Source organism: Portunus trituberculatus, chromosome 7 (genome assembly GCF_017591435.1).
Source record: "Portunus trituberculatus isolate SZX2019 chromosome 7, ASM1759143v1, whole genome shotgun sequence".
Classification (NCBI taxonomy): domain Eukaryota; kingdom Metazoa; phylum Arthropoda; class Malacostraca; order Decapoda; family Portunidae; genus Portunus; species Portunus trituberculatus.
This window is the reverse complement of record NC_059261.1, coordinates 1,986,913-1,994,412: the sequence shown is the minus strand read 5'-3', so window position 1 is coordinate 1,994,412 and position 7,500 is coordinate 1,986,913. Positions and strand designations below refer to the sequence as shown.

General features: G+C 36.4%; 2 protein-coding genes across 2 annotated transcripts in view; both read right to left on the bottom strand.

Moving 5' to 3' along the window:
- The window catches only part of LOC123520542 (protein GDAP2 homolog), a 69,576-nt gene extending 64,445 nt beyond the window's left edge, over positions 1–5,131 (bottom strand). Inside the window, exon 1 of the mRNA XM_045282920.1 lies at positions 5,031–5,131. The gene's annotated coding sequence lies outside the window, so the exon portion shown is untranslated. The remainder of the gene's footprint in view (positions 1–5,030) is intronic.
- Positions 5,132–5,770: 639 nt separating this feature from the next.
- Positions 5,771–7,500, bottom strand: part of LOC123520534 (solute carrier organic anion transporter family member 74D-like) — a 29,366-nt gene continuing 27,636 nt past the window's right edge. Inside the window, exon 11 of the mRNA XM_045282874.1 lies at positions 5,771–7,500. This exon is cut by the window's right edge and continues 517 nt beyond it. The gene's annotated coding sequence lies outside the window, so the exon portion shown is untranslated.

Here is a 7,500-nt window from a genome sequence, read left to right as displayed (position 1 = left end):
CAATTAGGTAAAAAACTAGATAAATACACACTAGAATAGTTGATAGAGTACAAGAGAGAGAGGGATGGGTTGACTGTATTTATTTGGATTTAAAAAAGGCGTTTGACAAAGTGCCACATGCAAGATTACTATGGAAGTTAGAGGAGAAGGGTGGCTTAAAAGGAAGCACATTGAGATGGATAGAAAATTATTTGAGGGGGAGAGAAATAAGGACGGTAGTTAAAGATATGAAGTCCAAGTGGAGAGCAGTAGAAAGCGGAGTGCCACAGGGGTCAGTATTGGCACCAATACTTTTCCTCATTTATATTAACGACATGCCAGAAGGAGTGAACAGCTACATAAATCTGTTTGCAGATGATACGAAACTGTGCAGAGTTATAAAGCAAAAGAGGATTGTGAAATACTGCAAGAAGACCTAAATAAGATCTGGGAATGGAGTAAAAGTGGGAAATGGAATTCAATGTGAACAAAAGCCATGTCATGGAAATGGGAAAGAGTGAAAGACGACCTGTGGGAATCTATAAGATGGGAGATGGAGTAGAACTGGAGAAAGTAAAAAGGAAAAGGACTTAGGAGTGACGATGGAAGAAAACAATCAACCAGTAAGCCATATTGATAGAATTTTTAGAGAAACATATAATTTGCTAAGGAATATTGGAGTAGCATTTCACTACATGGACAAAGAAATGATGAAGAAATTGATAAGTACTATAATAAGACCCAGATTGGAATATGCAGGAGTAGTGTGGACCCCTCATAAAAAGAAACACATAAGAAAGTTGGAGAGACTACAAAAATAGCTACAAGAATGGTTCCAGAATTTGAAGGGATGACATATGAGGAGAGACTAAAGGCTATGGATCTACCAACCTGGAACAGAGAGAGAGAGAGAGAGGAGATCTGATACAAGTTTATAAATTGATCAACGGAATGGACCAAGTGGATAATGAGAAACTGATCCTGAGAGAAGAATATGACATTCGAAGCACAAGATCGCATAGTAAAAAGCTGAGAAAAGGAAGATGTCTGAGAGATGTTAAAAAATATAGTTTCCCGCAGAGATGTATTGAGACGTGGAACAGTTTAAATGAAGAAGTAGTGTCTGCAACGAGTGTGCATACTTTTAAAGTAAGATTGGATAAGTGTAGATATGGAGACGGGGCCACACGAGCATAAAGCCCAGGCCCTGTAAAACTACAACTAGGTAAATACAACTAGGTAAATACACACACACACACACACACACACACACACACACACACACACACACACACACACACACATTACTGTGGAAGTTAGAGGAGAAGGGTGGCTTAAAAGGAAGCACATTGAGATGGATGGAAAATTACTTGAGGGGGAGAGAAATAAAGACAGTAGTTAAAGATATGAAGTCCAAGTGGAGAGCAGTAGAAAGCGGAGTGCCACAGGGGTCAGTATTGGCACCAATACTTTTCCTCATATATATTAACGACATGCCAGAAGGAGTGATCAGCTACATAAATCTGTTTGCGGATGATACGAAACTGTGCAGAATTATAAAGCAAAAAGAGGATTGTGAAATACTGCAGGAAGACCTAAATAAGATCTGGGAATGGAGTAAAAGTGGAAATGGAATTCAATGTGAACAAAAGCCATGTCATGGAAATGGGAAAGAGTGAAAGACGACCCGTGGGAATCTATAAGATGGGAGATGGAGTAGAACTAGAGAAAGTAAAAAAGGAAAAGGACTTAGGAGTGACGATGGAAGAAAACAATCAACCAGTAAGCCATATTGATAGAATTTTTAGAGAAACATATAATTTGCTAAGGAATATTGGAGTAGCATTTCACTACATGGACAAAGAAATGATGAAGAAATTGATAAGTACTATAATAAGACCCAGATTGGAATATGCAGGAGTAGTGTGGACCCCTCATAAAAAGAAACACATAAGGAAGTTGGAGAGACTACAAAAAATAGCTACAAGAATGGTTCCAGAATTTGAAGGGATGACATATGAGGAGAGACTAAAGGCTATGGATCTGCCAACCGTGGAACAAAGAAGAGAGAGAGAGAGAGAGAGGATATCTGATACAAGTTTATAAATTGATCAACGGAATGGACCAAGTGGATAATGAGAAACTGATCCTGAGAGAAGAATATGACATTCGAAGCACAAGATCGCATAGTAAAAAGCTGAGAAAAGGAAGATGTCTGAGAGATGTTAAAAAATATAGTTTCCCGCAGAGATGTATTGAGACGTGGAACAGTTTAAATGAAGAAGTAGTGTCTGCAACGAGTGTGCATACTTTTAAAGTAAGATTGGATAAGTGTAGATATGGAGACGGGGCCACACGAGCATAAAGCCCAGGCCCTGTAAAACTACAACTAGGTAAATACAACTAGGTAAAATACACACACACACACACACACACACACACACACACACACACACACACACACACACACACATTACTGTGGAAGTTAGAGGAGAACGGTGGCTTAAAAGGAAGCACATTGAGATGGATGGAAAATTACTTGAGGGGGAGAGAAATAAGGACGGTAGTTAAAGATATGAAGTCCAAGTGGAGAGCAGTAGAAAGCGGAGTGCCACAGGGGTCAGTATTGGCACCAATACTTTTCCTCATATATATTAACGACATGCCAGAAGAAGTGATCAGCTACATAAATCTGTTTGCGGATGATATGAAACTGTGCAGAATTATAAAGCAAAAAGAGGATTGTGAAATACTGCAGGAAGACCTAAATAAGATCTGGGAATGGAGTAAAATGTGGGAAATGGAATTCAATGTCGACAAAATCCATGTCATGGAAATGGGAAAGAGTGAAAGACGACCCGTGGGAATCTATAAGATGGGAGATGAAGTAGAACTAGAGAAAGTAAAAAAGGAAAAGGACTTAGGAGTGACGATGGAAGAAAACAATCAACCGGTAAGCCATATTGATAGAATTTTTAGAGAAACATATAATTTGCTAAGGAATATTGGAGTAGCATTTCACTACATGGATAAAGAAATGATGAAGAAATTAATAAGTACTATAATAAGACCCAGATTGGAATATGCAGGAGTAGTGTGGACCCCTCATAAAAAGAAACACATAAGAAAGTTGGAGAGACTACAAAAAATGGCTACAAGAATGATTCCAGAATTTGAAGGGATGACATATGAGGAGAGACTAAAGACTATGGATCTACCAACCCTGGAACAGAAAAGGGAGAGAGGGGATCTGATACAAGGTTATAAACTGATCAACGAAATGGACCATGTGGATAATGAGAAACTGATCCTGAGAGAAGAATATGACATTCGAAGCACAAGATCACATAGTAAAAAGCTGAGAAAGGAAAGATGTCTGAGAGATGTTAAAAAAATATAGTTTCCCGCAAAGATGTGTTGAGACATGGAACAGTTTGAGTGAAGAAGTAGTGTCTGCAACGAGTGTGCATACTTTTAAAGAAAAATTGGATAAGTGTAGATGTGGAGACGGGGCCACACGAGTGTAAAGCCCAGGCCCTGTAAAACTACAACTACGTAAATACATAGAAGTGTTAAGTAAGTTAGTGAACATCCTTAAGTTACTTTTAAATATGTATTTTTGTTCACACTTAGGGTCAAAACAACTTGTAACAATGAAGTCTCTTACACTTATATTTCCTTGCTTTGAATACTTTACACTTATTAAGGGCATGAAGTGAACCTTATTACTATCAGGTTACTTATAAAGACTTTTTTTCTCTACTTATATTAACTAATCTCATATCACATGGATTGGGCAAATAATGATCTTTTTCTTGTATAATCTAACACTTTAGAAATGAACACACACTACAACATTGTCATGATACACTTTTCTTCACATTTTAAGTATCAAAACACCTAAAAGTTATGTTACTTAGAGATATGAAAAGTTTTCTTACACATTTATTGATAGCACCTCGATGAAATGGTTTTTTTTTCTTTTTCCATTTTTCCTTCGGTCTTCTTAGCATCTTCTTTATATTATATTCCTTTCACATTTTTTTCTCTCTCCCTACCTATTTTCCCTTTCCATCTTTCTACTTTCCAATTTCCCTCTTTTTTTTTTTCTTGCTTCCATATCTTCCTTTCTCCATCCTACCATCTTTATATATATATATATATATATATATATATATATATATATATATATATATATATATATATATATATATATCTTTTATATTTCTACTTTCAAACGAATATTTTGAATCTCTCTCTCTCTCTCTCTCTCTCTCCTATCGCACCTTCATTCTATCTGCTTCCTATTCCTTCACGTATATCCTAACTGGTTCTTTTCTATTTATATTCCAAAAACAGGGATTCCCAAAGCTCGTATACTGAGACACTACGTATAATGCGTCGCACCTCCACTACTTACAAGAGGCTTTACTTGATCTTTAATGGAGGTTTTTCTATATGATTACAGCGACAAATTAATATTTTTACATTATTGAGAAGTGAAAGTCTTCATCTATGTCGCCTTGGAAAACAGTCGTGGTGAGAGAGAGCGAAACGTTTCTGAAGAAGAGGTGAAGCAACACACACACAAACACACAATGCCCCGTCACCGCCAGTTGGAAAGTAATGACATACAATACAAGACAACAGCAACAGCAGTCTTTCTATCTACCTATCCACAGGAAAGGCACAGCTATAGCACAGCTTCCCACATAGATCCCCGTCACAGCCTCACAGCACACACTGGTTTACATTAAAAGACTGTCCTTCCCTATTTCAATCAAGCCACAGTATTTTTCTCTTATGTGAAAGGGGAAATCTGGCCAAGGGTAACAAAAATGATTAAATAAAAAAGCCCACTTAAATGCCAGTTCCCGGGCAGGTCCGGGGGAGTTGGTCAGAAGAATGGATCCTGAAACCTCTCTCATACTTGACTAAATGAGTTCAGGACTTCAGGTCATAGGAAGAAGGAAATACAGAAGCAGGTATTCCTTGTTACTCCTTACGACTCTCAGCCTTACAGTGCAATAATACCATGAATGCCACGTTACCTTACAACACGAAAGGAATTGAGAAGTAGCTGTGATGATAGACTCCCTACACGTGCTCTCACTCACTTAGTACTGCGTTGAAATCAAGGGGTCTGTCTATTCTCTTCACTGATTGGTTAGGCCGAAACTCAAATGTGATTGGTTGAGAGGCGACTGGAGGCTCTGTGGTTGGTTGCTGTGAATAGCGCTTGTGGGTGTGTGTGGTTTAAAAGGCTTACTTCTCATCAAGAAGGTTTTACTCTTTTCAAAGGCCACATGGACGATCTCGTTTGGTTGTTATTGTTGTTTTCATTTTTTTTTTTATTTGGTTTGAAAACACAATTCAAAGCTCTCATATAACGTTCAGTAGAAACTGTTGAACATCTGAAAACAACATAACTTTCAATAGACTCAGTTAAACCCTTCAAAAATCTCAATAATTTAAATTAGACTCTACCAAAGCATTTGAAAGCAGCCAAACTTCCATTAGACACAATTAAACCATTAAAAACCCTCAAGAATATCCATTAGACCTTGTTAAACTATCACCGAAACCATGAAAACACTTTATAAACCACAATAACTTGAACTAGACCCTGGTGAACCCTTAAACCCAATAATTTATACTAAATCTTCCTAAACAATCACTAGAACCACGAAAACACCCTTGAAAACCCCTATAACATCTGCTACTCCCTGTTAACCTATCACTGCAACTGTGAAAAGTGTAAAATATTATAGTCTCCCATAGAAAAACTACCTTTAGAAAGAAAGTTTTAATAATCTTTAGGGGAACTCAAATAATCTCAGTTTTCTTAGTTACATGAGCAAAATTTCTTATCACAAGACTCAGGTGATAGTTTAACAAGCTCAAGTGAAAGTTAATTAGGGTTAGGAAGGGTTTCTTCATATTTCCAGTTGCTTAAAAAACTCTAGTGGAAGTTATAGGGAATTTTTCATTATTCTAATTCTTCAAGGTCTCGTGAAAGTTACCAGGGTTTTTAATGATGATTTCACGATTACAGTAGTTTAAGAGATTCTATTGAAAGTTTTGGGGGTTTTCAAGGAAGATTTCATGGTTCCAGTGATATTTTTCTTTTTCTATTTAATTCTTTATTTTATTTCTCTTTACTGAATACTCCATTCCTTATTTTATTATTTATTCTATTTTCCCATTTCAAATTCTGCTTTCCCATTCATATTCCATTCTTGTTCCCTTTTTTCATAATTCATTCTATTTTATAATTTTTTTTTCATTTGAGCGTTTTTCCCATTCTTTTTATTTCCTTTCCATCTTTTCTCATTTTCCATTCTACTTCATCTTTTTCTCTCTCTTGAATTGATATTGTTCATATCTAAAATCTTCTTTCGGCTGTTTCTCTTATGAGTCGTCACAGCGGGTTGTCCTTCTCTAATCTATTGTCTTCTTTCGCCTCCTTCGTCACCCCCATCACTTGCATGTCTTCTTTCTCTGCATCCACAGATCTCTGGTCCTCCTCTCTTCCTCCTGCCGTATGAGTTCATTCCCAGCATCCTCCTTTCCTTCTGATAACATCCCAGCCATCTCATCCTCGTGTGCTCTGTGTTCTCCATTTCGTCTCGTCAAGAACAAGCTACAGCATTTTCACTTCCGTCGCTTCTATCTCTTGTTTCTTTACTATTGGTACAAATAAATCACTGCTATATTCTGTGCACATTTCCTTTAGTTCTTCCCGTAAGCTTCTTGTCGTGTGCTTCTGCCAGCTTCCCTCCAGCCTGCACTCTCTTCTTCACCTCTCTATCCCTACCACTGGTTTTAATGATAAATATGACAGATTAACTTTAAAACACGGTACATTACGAATTTGATGCAAACCTGTAAAGATACAATTAGGTAAACACACACACACACACACACACACACACACACACACACACACACAACATTAATCTATAGGAACCAAATTTTTTTTTAAATCTTAGCATAAAAACTATATATATGAAAGTATACCTACGAGAAAAAAAAGAAGAAAAAAATGCGCTGGCTATTATATAAAAGTACAAAAAAAGAAAGCTATGATAATGATTAATACAAAAAGTACATACAATGATACATACTGGCATAGTTATAATACATACATACGTACATACATACAAATACTTGCCATTTTATAGATATTCAAAGATAGAAACCGGAAATAGTACAAAAATGTTTTCTTTTTCTAGATATGCAATGATAAATATTTGAGAAAAGAAGTGATCTATTTCAGACAGTATAGACAGACAATGGTAGAAATTCAAAATGCTAGCAGTTGTCAAAAAAAAGTCTACACAGTTCACGTGCCTAAAATAATTTACATGTGCCCCCCAAAATAACATTGACATACCGTACAGTCACATAGATAAGCAGTAATGGAAAGCTTACATGTAAAAATGGAAATAATAGCTTTTTTTTTTTACATACTAACCTAGAATAACTTATACAAAACCCAAAACAATAAAAAAAAACAAT